The sequence below is a fragment of the Phoxinus phoxinus genome, assembly GCF_949152265.1.
Source record: "Phoxinus phoxinus genome assembly, chromosome: 4".
Lineage (NCBI taxonomy): Eukaryota > Metazoa > Chordata > Actinopteri > Cypriniformes > Leuciscidae > Phoxinus > Phoxinus phoxinus.
Window position 1 is genome coordinate 43126094 of NC_136879.1, and position 22227 is coordinate 43148320.

The following is a 22227-nucleotide window of genomic DNA, read 5'->3' on the forward strand; positions in this document are numbered from 1 at the left end:
ATAAAAAAATCGTATAGACCCCAAACTTTTGAAAGCTCGATTATATGTATTATTCCAGTGGTTCTCAAGTGGTTTTACATTTGATTTTACATTAAAATTAGTGACTAAAGTTTTTTTTTTTTCCATGTACTAACATTTTGAATCATACTAAATTTTATTTGAATTCTTTCATGTTCTTCGCACCAGTGATTCACTACTAATGTATTTAATGTGTCACATTTGTTTTACGTTATCAGTATTGCTCATATAATATTTTTAAAATGTGGTTATTAGTGGTACTTCCACTATTATTATCTCACATTCTTATTAATATGTTATAATTATGACAGGCTAAAAAAAAGTTAGAAACATGTTGATTTTGAATTATTATAATGGTTATTAATATTTTGAATTAGCTATCTTTTTTTCTGTTTTTTTTTCATTATAATTTTTATTTTTATTTTATTGTTTTTTGTCATTTGTATTATTTTTTTTTTTAATATCTCTAAACAAGTTTTCATAGCTTTGTATTTCAGCTGTAGTTTTATTTCAGTAAATTATCTTAGTACTTCAACTTATTTTAGCCAACTATATATATATCATTAAAACTTGAAAATTTTTAAAATCGTGCAAAAGTTAATGTATTTCAGTAATTCAACTTAAAAGGTGAAACTAATATATTATATAGACTCATTACATGCAAAGTGAGATATTTCAAGCCTTTATTTGTTATAATTTTGATGATTATGGCTTACAGCTTATGAACACCTTTTCACAATATTCTAATTTTGAATTTGGGGTTTTCATAAGCTGTAAGTCATAATCATCAAAATTATCACAAATAAAGGCTTGAAATATCTCACTTTGCATGTAATGAGTCTATATAATATATTAGTTTCACCTTTTAAGTTGAAATACTGAAATAAATGAACTTTTGCACGATTTTAAAAATTTTCGAGTTTCACCTGAATATTGATTATTCATGCATTACAAATCACTGTAGAGTTTGAATGGACATGTTAGGGACACGACCTTTGACATCAACAACAAAAGAAATGGAAAGTGTTTTCTCCTCCCTTTTAAAAGTTGATAATCGACTTATTTCACCATCCAAACCATTTATGATTACATGATTCGTATAATTTAATGTAGTTTTCCTCCATCAGAAAGAGACACGAGACCCTTCTAAGGTCCTGATGCACCGTTTGAGAACCACTGCGTTGTTAACTTACGACATCATAATGAGTTTGCGATCAGTTTGAGGAGTCTGTCGAGTCAGTGCTGCTTTAGACAGAAGCTCTCTATGTTGACGGCTCACTAGGGTTTGGGACGGAGCCGTGTCCAGTGTCGTATCTGAGCTTGTCCTGCCTCCTCCTGCGGTCCTAAAGAGAGTCGGTCACCATGCCCTGCCTTATCTATCAGACCGGCCATCGGAGGATAGCGCTCGCTGTGGGCACCAACACTAGGGACATGTTGCAGTCTGTCTCTTTTGTTAGTCTTTTTGTTTACTATGTGATGCCAAGGGTGCAGAAAGCGGACTGAACTTGTCCAGAAACGCAGTGATGAACATCCAGGTGAGCGCTGTGTGTGAATGTGTATGTCCAATACTTTTCAAAGACTTTTGCACAGAAGACACGAGATATATATACGGATACGTATCGCACCAGTCTATACAACAATACCGAATAAAAAAATAGATCTATACGAATGAAAAAAAAACGTTTGCTCTTTCAGGAAGAACGGACCGGATTTTTCTATGAGGACGATTCGCAGCGGGATGGACTGTTTCTAAACCGGCTTTGTGCTGATGTGACTGTATCCTACAAATCGGTTTTGTATCTGGCTGGTCTAGATAAAAAAATAATAACAATTACAAAAAAAAAAAAGAAGAAAGAAAATAAACTAAGAAAAAGACATGACCAATAACGACAACAACGACAAATACATATATAAGTATATTAAAATCTCTCGGTGTATGTGTTCTAATATGTAAGTCATAGGTGACATGACTTTTTACGAAACATTTGGCGTGTTGTCGTACGGTTTTTACATTAAAAACTGCCGTCATCACGGATCCCCACCTTTAAAGCTGAAGTTTGGAGCATTTATGCCTCACGAACGGGGATTAAATTTTTTGTGTGGGTTGACTGTACGAGGTGTCTGTGTCTTTTGTTCTTCACACGCATCCTGAATGTGTCCGTATATGCAGCGAAGATACCAAACACACCACGTCTGATTATGCTATCGGGAGGATTTCGGTTAGAAAAGCTGTTTTGGGGGGTTTATACCAACACATTTTGTGTTAGATTTAAAGTTTAGCTTTGCAGTGATCAAAATGCATTATTATAACTTCATGAAACGTTCATTTGTCTCCGTTATACTGTGAACCGTGCACATCACAAACAAAGATTTCTATCTCGAACTACTTGGCTAACTACGTTGGCATTGACGACCTTACGAAATGTCCCGTTTAAACCGCATTACTGTAGCGTCTCCAATCTGTGTGAGCGTGCGACAGGATTCAAAGCTGCGTTCGTAATTACTGTAAACATTCGTGTGCTCGTCGAACTCGTGATTACAACTTGTAAACTGGGAATTTTCTGAGAGCTCCTACTTGTACCAGATTCATTTCGGCGCTGACACTAGAAGAGAAATAAAACAGCATCAGTTTACCGTCAGGAGTTCGTCGTGTCCAGTGTAGACAGCATCACTGATTATAATGAGTTCTGTTTGCTTTTGCCGCGTCACATCTGGTGTTGAGTGTAAACGCTTCTGTAAACCAATCCAGCCCTGATCTCACACTATCATTTCTGCCGTTGTCAAGGGGCCGTTTACATGTTGCATCTTTTGCGCGCTTAAAGGAGCACTCCACTTTTTTTGGAAATAGGCTCATTCTCCAGTTCCCCGAGAGTTAAACAGTTTTACCGTTTTCAAATCCATTCAGCCGATCTCCGGGTCTGGCGGTAGCACTTTAGCATAGCTTAGCATAGATCATTGATTCTGATTAGACCGTTAGCATCTCTCTCAAAAAAATGACCAAAGAGTTTCGATATTTTTATACCTTGACTCTTCTGTAGTTACATCGTTTACTAAGACCGACAGAAAATGAAAAGTTGTGATTTTCTAGGCCGATATGACTGAACTATACTCTCGTGTGTAATAATCCAGGAACTGTTGCCGTACAGCAGCGCAATGATATTACACACTTAGTGCCGTCACGTTGGAAGTTACCGAGCTGGGGACTATTTTCAGGCGCTGAAAGTTCCAGTTCCTGGATTATTACGCAGGAATGAGAGAATAGTTCCTAGTCATATTGGCCTAGAACATCACAGCTTTTCATTTTCTGTCGCTCTTAGTACACGATGTAACTACAGAAGAGTCTAGGTTTAAATTGGAAAAATATCGAAACTCTTTGGTCATTTTTTTGAGAGAGATGCTAACCGTCTAATCAGATTCAATGATCTATGCTAAGCTATGCTAAAAGTGCTACCGCCAGACCCGGAGATCGGCTGAATGGATTCGAAACCGGTAAAACTGTTTAACTCTAGCGGAGCTGGAGAATGAGCCTATTTCCAAAAAAAGTGAGTGTTCCTTTAAAGGATTAGTTCACTTTTAAAATGAAAATTCTGTCATCATATACTCACCCTTAAGTTGTTTCAAACCTGTATGAATTTCTTTCCTCTGCTGAACACAAAGGAAGATATTTAGAAGAATGTCAGTAACCAGACAGTTTTTGGTTCCCAATGACTGCCATAGTAGGAAAAAAATATACTATGGCAGTCATTGGGAACCAAAAACTGTCTGGTTACCGACATTCTTCTAAATATCTTCCTTTGTGTTCAGCAGAGGAAAGAAATTCATACAGGTTTGAAACAACTTAAGGGTGAGTATATGATGACAGAATTTTCATTTTAAAAGTGAACTAATCCTTTAAGTTCATTATTTTTTAAATGTAGACAATAGTGCGTCACAGCACTAGTTTTTTTTCCAGGCCGCAGCGAAATGAAAAACACAACTTTTCAGAATGCCGCAATTGCACCGCAGGTCATGTGACAAGAACTAACCAATCAGCTTCACTCTTTCCGTAACAACAATCCAAGATGGAGCTGATCATATGGAGATGTATCTCGTCCTCATGGAGAACGGCTAGTCTTCTGTTCTGCAAAATGCTTTTGTGATTTTATGCTTATAACCAGCAAAAATAATCTGCTAATGGGATAAGAAAAAATTACTTATTTTCCTTAAAAAAATAAGTTATAGATTTTTTTTTTCTAGGCATAAAGTGATGTTTTTTTGGTTTTCTTCCAGAAAACAAGACTCAACATCTTCAGTCATTGTGCTTCTCCAGTAAATGTATCTTGATTTAAGAATGTTTAGATATTTGTGATCAAAACATGACACTTAGAACATTATCTGCCAGGAAAAGAACTGCTTATAACAAAGAAAATGGCAAAACTATCACAATTAAACGATTCAATGAAACCGAATGTGCAAATAACAAGATTGCACAAGTGTGTGCGCGCGTGTGTGTGCGTGTGTGTGTGTGTGTGTGTGTGTGTGTGTGTGTGTGTGCGTGCGCGTGTGTGTGTGTGTCTTTTTCCCACAGCTCAGATTTGTTTTAAATCTGCATCCCTGATCATTTGAGGATTACGGGATCTTCAGAAACAAGGTTAGATTGTCACCAGAGCTTCATTCCTGTTACATTCTGTCTTATATTTCCGTTAATCGTGCGTCCCGAGCTTCACTGAGATCCAGTGTCTAATTGTAGTTTGCTTCCCTGCAGCAGCAGACGAGAGCGTTCTCCATTAGAGTTTCCTCCGGCAGACAGTGATGGATCAGCAAGCGCAGATCAACGTACAAAAGATCCCAACATGCAGTGTGAGACATGAACGCAATTTGCAAATCCATTAACATGCTAATTGTTCTTTTGACAGTTATGTCCCTAATTATCCTTTTATTGCACCAAAAAGGCAACTCGAAATTGAACCATTTGTTTATTGAAGAGATTCATTTATCATGCTGCGAGTATTCAATGAGCTCTTCAAATCTGCAGCGAGAACAATTCCATTAGTTGACTGAAACGCTTCATTTTTAAAGTGTTTTTATAAATTATTAATAATTATGAACAATGCAAAATGATTGGCACTATTAGAATAAGAAATATGATAGCAACATTAACTGTAAAAAGGTAGATGCTGAAGATGTAAATGGATACCGAGAGCATCAGTTATAGATGCAATATCTTATTATCGTGCCCTCTGACCAGTGTTATTTTAGTTTTATTATAGTTTTTATTTAATATGTTGAATTAGCTTCTTTTATACTCTTAGTTTTAATGTTGCATTGAATTGGTATCATAATATGTCGTGCACCGATGAATTATTCACAATAAGAGCAGGAGGGGATTTTGATTCAGTGTGTGTGTGTGTGTGTGTGTGTGTTGGGGGGGGGGGGGGGTCTTTATGAAATAAATGTTTTCTCCAAAACACATTGGCCACAATTATTGGCACCCCAAGAAATTCTATTCCCATTCATATTAAAAAAAATTATAATAATAATTCAGAAAACCAGGGTGACTAGGAACATAATTATCCAGCTATGACTTCTAGTTTCACAGGAGTATAAATATGAAAGGCCAAATTCTCTAATCATCCATCACAATGAGTAAAAGCAGAATCCTCTGCTCTCATCCAATAACAAACTCCAGCATATTCAGTTACGACTGGAGCTGTGAAACACTATAGGCCCTGTTGTAACGCAAGTGTCAAAGCGCAAGTAACTTTGTGGGCGGATCCTGGCGCAAATCTAAAATGTGTTGGTCTGAAGTCGCTTCATTACTCATAGGTGTGGTTTGGGCGTAACGTGAAATAAACCAATCAGAGCGTCCTCTCACATTCCCTTTAAGAGCCGGCGCGCTTGTTCCACGGCGGATTGCTATTATAACGGCGGGTTTGCCAGCACACGCCAGGAGCGGTTCACAGCCGAGGAGACCGACGCTCTCGTCAGCGCCTGAAACACCGAATATTGAGAAACCCAAACAAATTAGCTTTGGTTAAACAGGCGTATAATTTGGGTAAATGTGTAGTCTAATCTAGATTTTTTTCACATCTTCACGGACACAACAATGATTTCTCTCGTGTGTTAATATTTTTCCTTGTAATAATGTATGCTTTGCAAAAATGAAAACTGCTGCGTCTGTTTAGATTAGAGAATCAAAGTGTGTGTGTTGTTCACACGCTACATAATGGCCAAGCACGCGCCCTTAAAATAGCATCTGACTAACGCGCGGCGCCGCTGTCTTTAGACTGGGTTTCTCCTGGTCAGTGGCGGAGTTGTTTTCTGAAACTGCAGAATATCACCAGGGAACGTTTGCGCCGGAACACACTCCTCTTCTCGCTGAACCGCCCCCCGACCGCAAGTTCATTCCCTAATTTACCGACGTGCGTCTGTGGAGGGAAAAGTCCGCTGTGCGCGGGTGCAGAATAGGAATGATACATGCGTCGGCGTACAAAGTCAATTGCGCTGGTGCAAGATAGGGTCCTAGATGTGTTCGGGTCACACAGGGATTAAAAGTTCCCCCGTCCACAGTTACAGTTTTTTACAGTCGCTGACACACTTCTCAATACTTAGGTCACTTGTTCTCCACTCTCCACACAGTGAGCACAACAGAAGTGTGTGTGGGATAAACTGTGGATCATTTATCAGTGCTTTGGCACAAAATACATTCAATGACGACATCTTTCAAATTACATGAATTCTTTTCTCACTTCGACACAACAACCACCACAACTCTGTGTGTCTACAGGCCGATCTGCACACGCTCACACACTGATCTCAGAACTGCTAAACTTAAGTTCAGAACAATAACATAATACAGAACTGTATACGACAGCATTTCGCCACATTTCTACAGTAATATTGTAATGAAATATATTTAGAATCTAAAAATTAAATGGTATAAAAACTATTGGACCAACCACAGCTGATTCCTGTCTCTGTATCGGTGGATGGTGTGTAGACACATGTTTGTACTTTGGAATTACTCCAAAAACATAAAATATATAAAGTATTGAAGTATACTGCATCATGTCTGATTCATTAGTAACATATATTGCAGTGAACTCTAAATAGTAGAGATGTAGAAGAAAGAAAGCATGTACAGAAGAACACATTGTATAAAGCTCCTGTTGTTAGTGTTTTTAGGTCATTGTTTTGTGGGTGATAAAGTGTGTGTGTGTTGGCTGTCAACCTTTGCTAGTGTTATGGAAGAATGTGTTGATCTGAGACATGTATGAAGTGATTCGGTAGTTTTAGTGCATTTTGACTGTGAAATGAACTGCTGTGCCGAACTGAACACTGGTCAGGAGAACTGTGAGTTTTGAAAAAGTGACCTAAGTATTGAGAAATGTGTCCTAGCTACTGTAAAAAACTGTAAATATACCGCTGGACCTCATAAAGAGATTTTCCCCCCATTTTCCAATCTTTTACTTCAATGAAAGGTTCGATTTTTGTGATTTTTTTAATAACAATGCAGATTTATTTTCTCAAGCTACCAAAGATGCCAATAATTCTGACCTGTGTGGAAGCTGGGAAAATACTGTATAGACACCAGAAGGAGACAGAACCCAACCGGGACTGATCAGCATAACCTTCTTCCTACGGGCTTTTGCGGACGGGAACGGGACAAAGCGTTTCAAGCGGGTTAGATCAAATCTAACATATTTTTGGCATATTTCGCTACATAATCTTGAGGGAACGGGATTGAAAATCTGTAGACACCAGATCCATCCTTTAAGCCTGGTTCACACGGTACGATTTTAAAATTGTCGGCCGATTTTCCAAACCTGAGAGACCCCACAACCACACGGCAAAATCAACACATCGCACACGAACCGATTTGACTCCTGAGCATTCCCAGGTCAGACGGGAAATCTCGCAAAATCCCTCGAGATCAAACGTGACTTCAGAGTAAACAATCATGGCGGAAGAAGAGGATGCAGTGGCGATAGTTTGTAGTTTGTTTTTAACCGGAAAAAATACGTTATCCTCCATCTCCGACGTCCACCAGACTTTCTGGTGCGCCATGCCGCCGGCTGTTTTGATTTTGTTACCCGGCGCTTCCTCGCCGCCACGTCACCTCGCTTTCTGATTGGCTACACGCCACAGTCCACAGGCTGCGTGCTCGTTTGTCCCCGGGGGACACACACACGAGGAGACATCGGGCCAAATAAATCCAACATGTTGGATATCCCCGATTTGAGATCGGAGCGGTCCCGACGTCATTCCGAGCAGACGAGAGCAGTCTTAACACACCACAACGGCAGGAATATCTGATCAGATAATTTTACGATAATCGGAGCGTCCTTAAGATTGTCTGAAGGGGCGAATCGGGGCTAAAATCGGCCTAATCCTGCCGTGTGAACAAGCCTTTAAGTGAGTGCCTTGAGTTTTCGTCATCATATAGACTAATGTTCCGATCTGAACCAGAATGAAGTGTTTGAAAAATACAAATTCATTATTATACATGTGACTATGATTTCTGAGACGTTTAACTGATTATATAATTGTAATCACATCCAGTCGTATTTTCTAGATGTGTATGAATCGTATATAACCAGTCGAGAACTTGTGCAGGTCATATTTCAGAAAGAAAAAGTAAGAATATTAAATATTCTGTTTGAATCTGGAATATAGGTTTACAGCATTGTGAAACTCGCTTGATAATTTCCACAGAGAACAGTGTGTGTGTGTGTGTGTGTGTGTGTGTGTGTGTGTGTGTGTGTGTGTGTGTGTGTGTGTCAGCACAAAGGCTGTAATCATCAGAGAGCTGGAGTGAATGTAAATTCTCTCTACATGCTTGTAGCTCTTTCTTTTCAAGTCTTCGTCCTTGTTGTTTTACTGCGTTTGGATTTTGACAGCATAATCTGACAGCACGGCGTCAACAGATGCGCGCTCATTTCCTCACAAAACGCTAACTAACTCATTTGAGATGGGGGAATGTTGCCGTTCTGTTTGCTAAACTCACATTTAATAGTCGATGTTGAACAAAAGCTCTCTGTGTGCTTGAGTGTTGAAGAGTCACTGCAGACCGGCTCATTATTCGGATGCTCTCACCAACAACACTTCTACACACAGCTATGTTTCCATCAGCATGCACATTTTAAGATATCACATAAAAAAAACACTAGATGGAAATGTAACTATGCACAGACAATCTTAAATGTGCATAAATTTAGTTTTTTTTTTATCTGATAAGAAGACTTGCGCAACTATGAACATTTATGGAATAGATTTCTCGATGCGCAAAAACTCTGATGAACACTGGGAAATAAGTGAAATATGTTAAAAGCACAGGTTGTGTTGCTGAATACTGTATGTGAATGACTATGGGTGGACATATGTAAATGAGCTTAAGGTGATGTCATGTAATAATCAGGGTCTCTGAAAGGGTTGCTGTAGTAGTTTAGTTTCAGTAAATATTCTCACATCAAACTCATCCTCACATTCTTCTCCATTAAAGCGCTGTTCCACGTCCCGCTGTTTCCAGACTTGTTAGTTGACAAGTTATTCTAAACCTGTTAATTTCCTGTAATCATCAGTCGTCACCTGCGGCTCAGACTGTTCCCTTTCCCAGCATGCACTGCTCTTGAACCCTCATTATAACAGGATAACTATTTCTTCTGCATTCCACCCTGTGGGGCAGACGGCCAATCAGCTTCAGAATAAACGCCCACATGACATGTCAGGAGCCCTGGGCAACCGCCTGCCTTGTTTTATCTTCACGTCCCGCTATAGGTGAACATGTCAACTAAAGCCTTCAGGAGCCCGGGTCATGTTTGTGTCAGACCCGTAATCACTGTCTGATGCGTAACGGACGCGGAAAGGGCAAGAAGTCTCGCAAAAGTCTTACGCAACAAGCTTTTTATGCAACTTCTAGACGTCAACTATAGGTCGCTTTTAATGGAGAACTAGTCATTGCATTTGTCAGGTTAGTGGCACTGGAATCTTTATATAGTAAGTAAACTAGATATCCACCTGCACATCTGTATATATATATATATAATAATAGTCTGAACCAATCATTCAGCTTTAATTGGAGAGTGAAGGAAGAGAATATCATAAAGGAGAACTCGATCTGAAATTTCTAGTATGCATGGGAGGTATCTATGGGAAGTGTCAGGTATCTAGGCTAGTATGGGAGTAATATGTGAACTTGGACCACAAAATCAGTCACACAGGTCATTTTTTAAAATTGAGATTTATACATCATCATATTATATGAATAAGCTTTCCATTGATGTGTGGTTTGTTATGATAGGACAATATTTGGTCGAGACACAACTATTGAAAATCTGGAATCTGAGGAGCAAAAAAATTTAAACATTGAGAAAATCTCCTTTAAAGTTGTGCATTTATGTTCACGATTGTGCTGCATTCACTCACAAAAATACATGTTTTACATATTTACAGTAGGACATTTACTAAATATCTTCATGGAACATGATCTTAATATCCTCATGATTTTTGGCATAAAAGAAAAATGGATAATTTTGACCCATACAATGTATAGTTGGCTATTGCCACAGATATACCCATGTGACTCGTGACTCCCAGTTAACAGCCGTGCTACTGCATTTTGCACCAATTGCTGTCGCACTAACTCAGTTTGATGGAGACCAATGTATAAATAGTTACTAAGAGTTATCTAACCTTCATGAATGGACCACAATCTTCAGACCTTTTCTGGTGATGAAGTGCATAACTTTTGAAATTGATCTCAGATGAAAGAAGCAACTTTCAACAATAGCAATAATCTGCTTATTAAATGGGCCTATAATCAGAACCTCTCGTTTAGATGAAGGAAATTATTAGATAGCCAAAGCTTAATGTCATTAGAGCACTCACAAACATTGTCTAAACAATATGTGACCCTGGATCACAAACCCAGTCTGGAGTCGCACGGGTATATCTGTGGCAATAGCAACTATACATTGTATGGGTCAAAATTATAGATTTTTCTTTTTTTATGCCAAAAATCATGAGGATATTAAGATCATGTTCCATGAAGATATTTAGTAAATGTCCTACCGTAAATATATAAAACATGTATTTTTGTGAGTGAATGCAGCACAATCGTGAACATAAATGCACAACTTTAAAGGAGATTTTCTCAATGTTTACATTTTTTTGCTCCTCAGATTCCAGATTTTCAATAGTTGTGTCTCGACCAAATATTGTCCTATCCTAACAAACCACACATCAATGGACAGCTCATTCATTCAGCTTTCGGATGATGTATAAATCTCAATTTCAAAAAAATTGAATGTGACTGGTTTTGTGGTCCAGGGTCACATATTTCTTGTGTAAACTAACATTGGTAAGAAACACTGTATTTCCAAAAATTGAACTCAAAGGAATCATATTCAGGGAAAACTACAGTGGTCCCAGAATCGACCCCTGGGGAACACCGCACACTAAAAGGGCCGATTGGAGGAAAAATGTCCTCTGTTCACAGCAAATGTCCTTTCCTTTAGATAGGAGGCAAACAACTTGCAGATTCAGTGCTGTGTGAGAAGATTGGAGTGTGTTTAAAAGTAACGTATTACTTTTGGAAAGATTACAAAGTCGACTCGACACCGATTTTTTGGTTTCTTGGGTGTTTTCTGCACAGGGCGTTGTGGATTGGTTTGTTGTTGTTTGTTTATGTGTGTATTTGTTTGTTTTAGAATTAGCATTACGAGCTGGTTTCTTCTTGTTATGTCGACGGCTCTTGGTCAGAACGAGCTGCAGACTTCATACAGAGTGTCAGATGATGTTTGTATATGCAGGTGTAAATATAAATGCTGTTATTCTGCAGCTTCAGGCAGTAATGATGGGTTTGTTTGTTGACCTCAGCTGAGACGGAAGGTCGAAGTGAGATGTCGATTTACTCTCTAATCGTTTTACTCCCAGCAAAACATGTTCACTTTCCTAACCTCTTGTTTTTGGCAGTTTCATGTGGGGCTTTAAAAGCAAAGCTAACCTCAGCGTGTGAGTGAAATGACACAATTATGTGTTTTTCTGAGTTAAAAAGATGGCTACTTTACATAAAACACAACTGACTAGTAATCTTAATGAGCACTTAGTGTTTGTGGAGAGCCAGTTTAGTGCTGTCAAGGAACATATCTTTTATTATTGTGTTCGTGATTTAATTTCACCTTGAGAACGAGAAGATGCTCATTAATGCAAACTCACAGATGAGACGTTGCAGGAGTAGTGCTGGTCAGTGTGGACGCATTAACATCTCTGTGTTGTCTTTAGCTATAAACATATCAATAACCTTCATCTCCTCTCTAGACATTAACCAGCGTGAATCACGCTTAATCCGTTTCATCACTATGGAGATTCATAACTTTGCCTCCATTTCACAACAGGGTTATGGTTATATGTCATTTAGCAAACATGGGTTTTTATCCATTATGACAGGACACACACCACAGGGTTTAGCGTCGTGCTCAAGGGCGAAATGTTAAACGGGAATCCCAGTATCTCACGGCAGAACATCTGGAATGCGCAAAAAAATTATAATTTGTGCAAAACTAATGGACTTATGCGAGTAAAAATATGCATATTTTCACAATTGGCTGGTTGGTTGGTGGGTTGTTTAAACGAATAGGCGTGTTAATACATGGACGTTGAACCAGAACAAAATGAAACCGATGCAAGACAACAAACGTGAGAAGCTAGAAGTCTTTGAATGCATGTTTGAACACACAGTGTGTTTGTTCTGGGAAATGATTAAATTACGACTTTTTGGTGCAAGAAACATTTGTGATTATTATCAATGTTGAAAACAGTTGTGCTTCTTCATATTTGTGTGGAAACCATGATACTTTACAAAAGTTTGGGGTAAGTCAAATGTTATATTTAATATAAGAAATAAAAGCAATACCGTGGAAGGAAGGATGCAATAAATAATGCAAAATTCTGGAAGGATGCAATAAAATTGATCAAAAGTGACAGTAAAGACATTTAGAATGTTTGAAAAAAAAATATTCATCAAAGTATATCCTGATAAATAAAATGTATCATGGTTTCCACAAAAATATGAACAGTTTTCAACATTGATAATAATCATAAATGTTTCTTGAGCATCAAATCATCATATTATACTGATTTCTGAAGGATCATGTGACACTGAAGACTGGAGTAATGATGCTGAAAATTCAGCTTTGATCACAGGAATAAATTACACTTTACTGTATATTCACATAGAAAACAGCCGTTTTAAATTGTAATAATATTTCACTGTTTTTACGGTGTTGGTGAGCAGACATACTCTTTCAAAAACAGAATAATTTATAACTTTTGACTGGTGGTGAACATGCTCCAGAAGTGCAGATTAAGGAGAGTGATGCACTGGAAAGTTTCTCTGATTTGTGTTTGTGTAATTAGAGCAACTCTTGATCTGCACGGCTTCTAATCAAACTCCAGAGCTGAAGTGTAGATCAAAGCGCTTTCTAAAGATGAACCCGCGGGGCCCGTCTATAACACGGACCCTCGCATTTGATTCTGCACAGACAGAAGAAAGAACAAGGGCTGCGTTTGTGGATCTGAATCCTAAAGCGCATCCTTTAAACTTTCTAAGACACGCTGGCTCTGTTTTATGTTGCTTATATGAACATTTTTACAGTTAATTGCAATTTGGCCAGTGTCTAATGCATCCCAGAATCCATTGCCACAAGCTCAGTGAAACAATATCCATTCAAGTTGATGGACAAAATGAGAAATGTGTAATATTTTGTGTGATATGACGTTTTATGCTAATTGGAATCTCTATTTTCAAGTTGCATGTGCACTTCACATGTGGAGCACTATTTGTGTTGGTAATTCAGGGTGATTATGGACAGTTCCTGGACTAACTATCGCTTCTCTTGTGTGTGAAATATGATTTGCACAAGCGGGCGGATTTAATTCCTCGGACATGACATGTGACCCTGACTCTCTCCGAGGTTTGTTAGATTTGTTTTTTAAATTGGATCTTTCATATTTATTGTCGGGGGGTTTTCTACAACTACTGAAAATCTGTCGTCATAGAAAGAAAGCGTTGAAAATTTTAAATGCTGTCATTCCCTTTTGAACTCTTAAGGCGAGATACGGCAGGCAAAAACATCGTTTTTTTTTTCACTGGTCAATTTTGAGATTTTGGGATATTTGTCTTCAATAACATGTCTTTTTGTCATTCTCCAGTACAAACATCTCAGCCGATGTACACCAAACTCTCCAGTTACACACTTAGCAGTATTCTGAAGATATGTTCAGAGAGATTTGTTAATAAATCATTCCTGCCTGATTTATATGACATTTTAATTAAAAAAATATGGCGAAAATGTATTTTTTAAGGCTATGAACGGTATATTTTGATTAATGAAAGCATATATCCTGAAATCCCTCTGAAATTCTTCTTTCATCTTGTGTGTAAACAAAATGTAAAAATAATTTTGCACCTGGCTTTATCATATGTTCAGATCTATCTACCGAAAATATATCCAAAATTGTGCATATTTAATGAGATAATGCCTAATTTGCATAATTAAACATACAAATTTCAAAAACTTGTAATCATTTTTTTAAATATACTTGTGTAAGTAATCAACTGAGGACGTTTCATGGTGATATCTATTATTTTAAAATCGTACCCTATTCACCTGTAGTGTCTCGCCTCAAAGGATTAGTCTGGAAACTACTTGGTTCACAGTATAAACCAAATACATTACATAACAAGAATAAAATCTGACTTTTGCTGCCAACCTGAACAAGATCTGAGTCTCTTCTTAGGCCGGCATCACACTGCAGGCTCACGGATGATTCTCCTGCAATCTGTGGGCAGCGCAGTGATGAGAAACGCTCTGAGAGTTTTCCCAAAGGCGCTCTTTCTCCGCCTGCTGGGAGTCATCCATTTAAGTCAGTCCTCTCCGCCGTCAGCCAATAGAAACGTCCGTCATCTGCCGCGCTCGTTTGCAAGAGCCATTAACTTTTGTTGCAATACGCAAGTTTCTGGGTGCAATAAAAAAGGCGCATTAAACATGCATGACATGTAATTCTTTTCATTCTTCAGCCGTGAGATGGGAGAGCGAGAGGAAGATGTTGTAGAGAGTTTGTTCAGCGCTCGCAGCGTAAACAGCACGTTTATGGTCATTCTGCTAATGTGCCAGGCAGCTGGGTCATGTACAGCGACACTGGCTCTCGGCGTACAAGCCAGACTGTCAGGATAAACGGAGAATTATCTCAGTCTCTCTGAATAATATTGCTTGGTTTTGGAGGCTGTTTGTTTGACTGTCCTACTTTGAAAAATCAGCTAACATGTACAAAATTCTGTCTACAGAATTACATGGGGACGGTTGCTGTGAAACTCAGACTAATGGCAGACTTTTCCCCTCCGCAATTTACACCTATTTCCTTTTCATTTTTTTATTGCTCTAGTTTTACTTAAGGAGTTCTTGAGAAGAGATTTGAAGTGCAATCTATCCGTCTACAAGCTTCGAGTGCCCTTGAGAGACTCGGTTATTTTTAATATGATACTCTGATGTTTATCTCAACATTTCTATAAGAGTTATACAACTAAAATGAGCCAATACACTCTTAAAAATAAAGGTTTGAAAAGGGTTTTCAAATCGATGCCAATAGAACCTCTATTTAAAAAAAACAAACATTTATTTTCTAAGTGTGAATACTATTTTAATGATTTGAAAAGTATTTTTCATCTTTAACAAACCTTTTGTGTAATGGAAAGGTTATGGATGTTAAAGTATCTTTATGGAACCATCAATGCCAGTTAAGAAACTTTATCATAAAGAGTGTAAAAACAAAGTTGCGCAGAATAGAGAGAGTATTCACAGTGAATGTGAATGACGGGTCATTCTGGTTTGGAAGAGTTGGATTTAAAAGTTATTTATTGGCATCAATGTTTCCATGAAGATCCTTTAACATCCATGGAATCTTTACGTCGCACTAAAGGTTCTTTATAGTGGAAAAAGTTTATTTTTTATGATTCGTTTAATTAAGAAAATGTGGTTCTTTTAAGGACGGTTTCTCTAAAGTGTTCATCTATACTATATAGAGGAACATTTTAGAGAAACAGTTCTTCAAAGAACCACGTTTTCTTAATTAAACAAATAGAGTCTATAGCATCAATGTGAAACCGGAGAAACTTCCGTCCCTTCATTGAAAGTCTATTCATAAAGAGCTCGTAAAAAATAGATCCATATGAATCGAGCGGTTTAACAGAGCGGTCTTCTGAAGATCACGATCACTATAAACCAATGAGGCTTGTTCATCAAACAAGTACTGTTGGGTTTCCATTTATATTCGTTATATTAAATCTGTTTAAATTTCATTTAAAATACATTGATTTGTGTTGCGAAAGTCAAAATCTTACGGGTTTGGAACCAGAAAATGATGACAGAATATTTACATTTTGGGTGAACTGTCCATTTATGTTTTATTTCATATTACTAGTGTCTTATTCCAGGAGAAAACTCATTACTGTCTGCGAGAAACAATAGGGATCTCGTTTGGGATTTTATTTCCCTTACGGGGCCAATCAAATCCTCAAAGCAAAGAGCCGGTGCGGGATGTCCTCGGTCTTGCTTTAATGCTGTCGTTGGAACAGGATCTATAGGATGCGCTGCATGGGATTTGCTAGTTTATTACTAAAGCAAATATTTACTCTGTTCAACTGCAGCGCAGACAAAATCAGAAGCCTACGGCGTTCATTAGAACAGCTTGTCTAGCTCATAAATATATTTAGAATATTTGCATTTACTCTGGAAATGTTTCTAACCAAACCAAATTTCCATTTTCCAAGCAGCCAAGAAAGAAATGAGTGTCATTGTGTACAAGGATAATGTGCCATCTAATTTCATCATTGTTTAAATCCTTATATTGGCATAGGGGTTAAACACACACAGCCATTACATATTTAAACCAGTAATATCCTATACTAAACCTAAACTAATCTTGACAAACTATATTATTTGAAAGCTTACAATCTCTAGTTTACATATTTGGTGACTGATTTTCAAAATAAATAACAGAGGAGCCGTAATTTATCAATTTGCTACAATAATATGTTCATACTCCTCAGGCGTGTTCAGACCTTTATTTTGAAATAGTGATGAACATGAAAAATCATGAAAGAATGGTAGAAACCTCCGTTTGTTTTCATGCCAAGAGTTCAAAAGATAGCATCCATTCAATTCTTTTAGAAAAAAAGCTCTGAAAATGTTTTGAATATAAAGAAAAAAAAAAATCATAATTAGTGATGTGTCAGCGAGCTATAATGCACATACGTGATCTTTTGTGTTTCTTATGTTGAATTCATTTAAAAATCTGCCAAACTTCCAATACTACTACTTCTCTACTTCATAAATTGTATGAAAATTGTAAAAATAATGGTTCAGACTCAAACCACATATGGAAATGAAGGCGCCCTTATATGGGCAGTAATGTCCACTAGTGGAGAAGTGTGGTACTGCGCCCAAACTACATCTCACTGAACGCTCATTTACTGAGATATCAACCTAGCATTTGAAACACAACTTGTTCAGATTTTTGGCTTTAATTTCTTTGCATTTTTAGAGTCTACCAGGTTTTGAAAATACAGATTTTATATAAAATATGAATGATTACATTTTTAACATTGTACATTTTAATAAACTCAAACTTCTATAACTTTTTTTCTGTTTAACTTTCTTAATTTACTCCACTTTTACAAAAATCTGCCAAATGTCGTCTTTAAAACAAGATCTTACATCTATATTCTAAACTATTCTTGAATTACAACCATTTAAGTTCTGAATGTGCATTTTCATGTCTATTAAAGGGGTCATGACATGTTTTTTTTTATTGTATTATTATGTTCCCTTATAGGTGCAATTATAGTATTACTATAGTTTTTTTTACAAAAAACTTTTAAAATGTAGTGATTTATGACCTTTCCCCTGTTTCTCATCCTCTGATTCACACAGTCTGTTTTGGGGGTGTTTCCCCTTTAAGAGTTCAGTGTTAACGCCCACTGTTATGATTGGCTAACGTCAGTGCCTATGCATCAATTATTAACACCCCCAGCCAGAACATTTGCGGATTCGGCGTATTTAAAAAGTAGTTTAAAGTTTTAAATACATTACTTACAGTTTGCGTCGTCGTTGTTGAGCCCAGAATAGTCGGCACGGACTTATCTTTGAGCAACAGTTTTCTGGCAAAGCCAGCATCATATTGGGATTTGTTCTCAAAACAGTCATCCTTCAAATGGACTGGGACGTCCGCAAAAAAATAAAGTGCATCCACTGGATCTTTCGCAGCGTATTCAAAGATGTTGTTTGTCTACAGCCAGGAACAGCACATCTGCGGCGTCGTAATTTCCCTGTACACAGACCCACTCGCTGTCCGGCGACTGAACACTTGTGAGGCGCGCGGCGATACGAAGTGAGCGTAGTTGTCTTGCGCTTTAAGCGTAGTTGTCTTGTGCTGGAGGCGGTCATATGCAAACGCTGGTACGTCACTTCGTACCGTGACGTCACTTCTTACCATGGATCCAGAACGAGCTGTATTTAGAGCTTGATTAAATAAATGATTCGTTTATAATGGGGAGGACGTCTTAAGCTATGAAACTTGCAGGACGTTTTAATGGTACAAAGACCTCTTATATACCAAAAGATCAAGGCAAATTTGGTTTCTCATGTCATGACCCCTTTAAGAAAAGGGGGTGCCGCTTAACGGGTTAATCTGCTGAATGATGAGTCTAAAAGTCACAAATCTTACTGGTCCAGTCCAAATGCACATCAATCGATAAACGCCAGACTGTACCACCCCCAAACCAAAATATTAATAATAATAATGTGTTTGCCAGTCACGCTGTGGGTCAGACTTCACGGGGCGTCAGGTATTTTTATGCATCTGTGTGCACTTCAAAGTGGAAGTACTGTGTGATATTCAATCCTTCTGATTAAAACCATAAATCGTCGTCATATCAAAGAGGCTTTTCCTTTTTCTCTTGTAATCATATACTGCCTCCTCCTGAGAGACGTGCTGCTACACAAATCACTATGGCAACAGCAGGAACAAAATTACCTCTCTTCCGAGCTGGATGTGGACAGGAGACGAGAGCGAGAAAGAGGCCATGTGGGTTTTGCGGTGCATTAGGACTTGACAATTTCTCTAAACACTGACTGAACACATCCAGCGTGGACTCTGAAACGTCACCTGACTGTAATCTACCTCTGTTCTGACGTTACACACGAGCAACTCTTCAGGAAATCTGTAGGTGTGTGTTCAGGAAACTCTGGCTATAACGACAGCAGTGATGTGCCGACAGAAACACAGACGCCATGATCAGTCGTTTAAACGTTCGGCTCCGCATCAGTGGCGTTTTTACAGAAGACAGTAGAAGCGTGTGGGTTTTACCAAGCAGATGCTTATGTTAATATATACAGTAGAGCTATAATAAATTGTGTGGTTGATAAAGATCTGGACTGGAAGGTTGTAAGTTCAGACCCCAGAAGAGTTGCTCTTCATCAAGACACTTATGCAAATCTATACTGTTTAAAACCCACATGGTTAGTTCTACTAACACTCGGTCTTAATATGATGCACAATAGGATATTCAGTGAGATAAAAGCTAGAAAACAAACACAGCTTTCAATTTTCCTCCCTTAGTCCCTCAGCTAAATGAAAATGAAACTAAAACCGCCAGTAGGTGGCGGCAGATCGTTGTCTGAACGAGTTAGTCATTGAATCATTCACTCAAGCGATTCGTTCAAACCGGCTTAAGTAGACGTCATCAAATCATTCATTAATAAGCGGATTCATTCAGTAACGAAACTGAAGTGTTGCTCAGAGACGCACAATGGCTCAACATTTTGGAACTATTTTAATTGGCAAAATAGAGCAAAAACAGACAATATTGTGTCTGACATGTAAGTCACCCAATAGCCTTATTGAAAATAACGTTTGCCTTATAAAATCAATATCACATTAGCAAACGTGCTGATATTCGGGGAAACAACACTTTTGCGAACACGATATTCACCCTAAAAACTGCTGGGTTGTTTTAACCCAATTTTGGGTCAAATATGGACAAACCCAAACGTTGGATTAAAAATCCATTAGAAAAATGTAACACAACGGCTGGGTTTGTCCATATTTGACCCAAAATTGGGTTAAAACAACCCAGCAGTTTTTAGAGTGTTGCTTGTGTACGTTTTATACAAAGACTTCTCCTATTTTTTTTTTTTTGCAGCATATCTTTGGAAGCATTTTGATTAATTTTGGTGGCATTTTTGACCCCATTAATATTCAACCCTGGTGTGTATGAGCGCTGTGTGAAGGCAGGGGACATCCTTTAAATATTGAAATCAAAAAGACCACTGCAAAAATGTTCAAGACAGCCTTGGATTGTGGTCAGGACAGATGAATCATTCATATAAGAGCAGGAATGTTTTTCATGAATTCCTTTTGATTTCGTGTTGACTTTCTGAATTGTCCAATTGTGTCCACGGGCCGAATGTCTTCAGAAACGCTGTGAGGAGCATATGTGCCCTGAAGTTGAACTGTAGTGTGTCCTCGAGTCCAGACTGAAGCAGTGCACCCTGGGAATCAAGTGAGCATTTTTCCCCAATCAGACTCTGATTATGAATGTGAGAGGACCCTCGGCCAGAGGATTGATGGTTCATCTGTCACTTGTACACCGTGGACACACTTGAGTTTGTTTGGCAGCTCCGTGAGAGGCTCTCGGCTGCACTGGTGAGCTAAACACAGTCCGCGCCGTGATCATCAGAAGCACATTCACAGAGGATGATGGGTAGACGGAGGTCGGCTCACTTTTATTAAAGCTCATCTCTGCGTGTAATTGGCTCAGAGATGGCTGATAATTTGCCGTGGTAGATATTTATCTCCGACTTGTTCCGTGTTCTTCTCGGCTAGAGCCAAATGATCGTACTCTCAAAATAAAGACTTATTCATGGAACAACACCTGCAAAATCCTCCAAAAATCTGTGCAGACGGATTCCATTAATATTGCGCTTTTATTTCTTCACATCTGCACACCAAAACCTCTGAAAAACGAACAATAATCAAATTTTCATGCCATCTGGAATCGTAGCGTCTCGATAGTTGGGGAATTGGAACAGTTATACAATATCTGCAGGTTTTGGTTGGGTTAGTCTTGTAGCAGAACTTTGAAATATGGATTTATGTTTATTTTGAACAAGAAACACAAGTTGATTTAAGCATAATTCGGCAACACTTTACTATAAGTTTGCATCTGTTAATGTGAACTAACAATGACAAATTCTTCTAAATCCTTTATTAACCCCTTAAGCGCACCCCCTTTTTTTAATAGACATGAAAATGCACATTTCGAACTTAAATGGTTGTAATTCAAGAATGCTTTGGAATCTAGATGTAAGATTGGTCTTGTTTTAAAGTAGACAGATTTTTGTAGAAGTGAAATAAATTAAGAAAGTTAAATGGAAAGAAAGTTATAGAAGTTTGAGTTTATGAAAATTTACAATGTTACATTTTTTTATTATTCATATTTTATATAAAATATATTTTCAAAACCTGGAGGACTCTAAAAATGCAAAAAAAATCAAAGCCAAAAATCTGAACAAGTTGTGTTTCAAATGTTAGGTTGATATCTCAGAAAATAAGCGTTCAGTGAGATTTAGTTTGGGCGCAGTACCACACTTCTCCACTAGTGGACATTACTGCCCATATAAGAGCGCCTCCATTTCCATATGTGGTTTGAGTGTCTGAACCATTATTTTTACAATTTTCATACAATTTATGAAGTAGACATCCTATTCAGAAGTAGTGTTGGAAGTTTGGCAGATTTTGAAATGAATTCGACCTCTAAGAAACACAAAAGATCACGTATGTGTATAGCTCGCTGCCACATCACTAATGCTGAATCTATTATTGTTTTCTTTATATTTAAAACATTTTCAGACCTTTTTTTCTAAAAGAAGTGAATGGATGCCATCTTTTGAACTCTTGGCATGAAAACAAACTGAGGTTTCTACCATTCTTTCATGATTTTTCATGTTCATCACGATTTCAAAATAAAGGTCTGAACACGCCTCAGGAGTATGAACATATTCTTGTTACAAATTGATAAATTACGGGTCCTCTGTCATTTATTTTGAATATCAGTCACCAAATATGTAAACTGGAGATTGTAAGCTTTCAAATGATACATAGTTTGTCAAG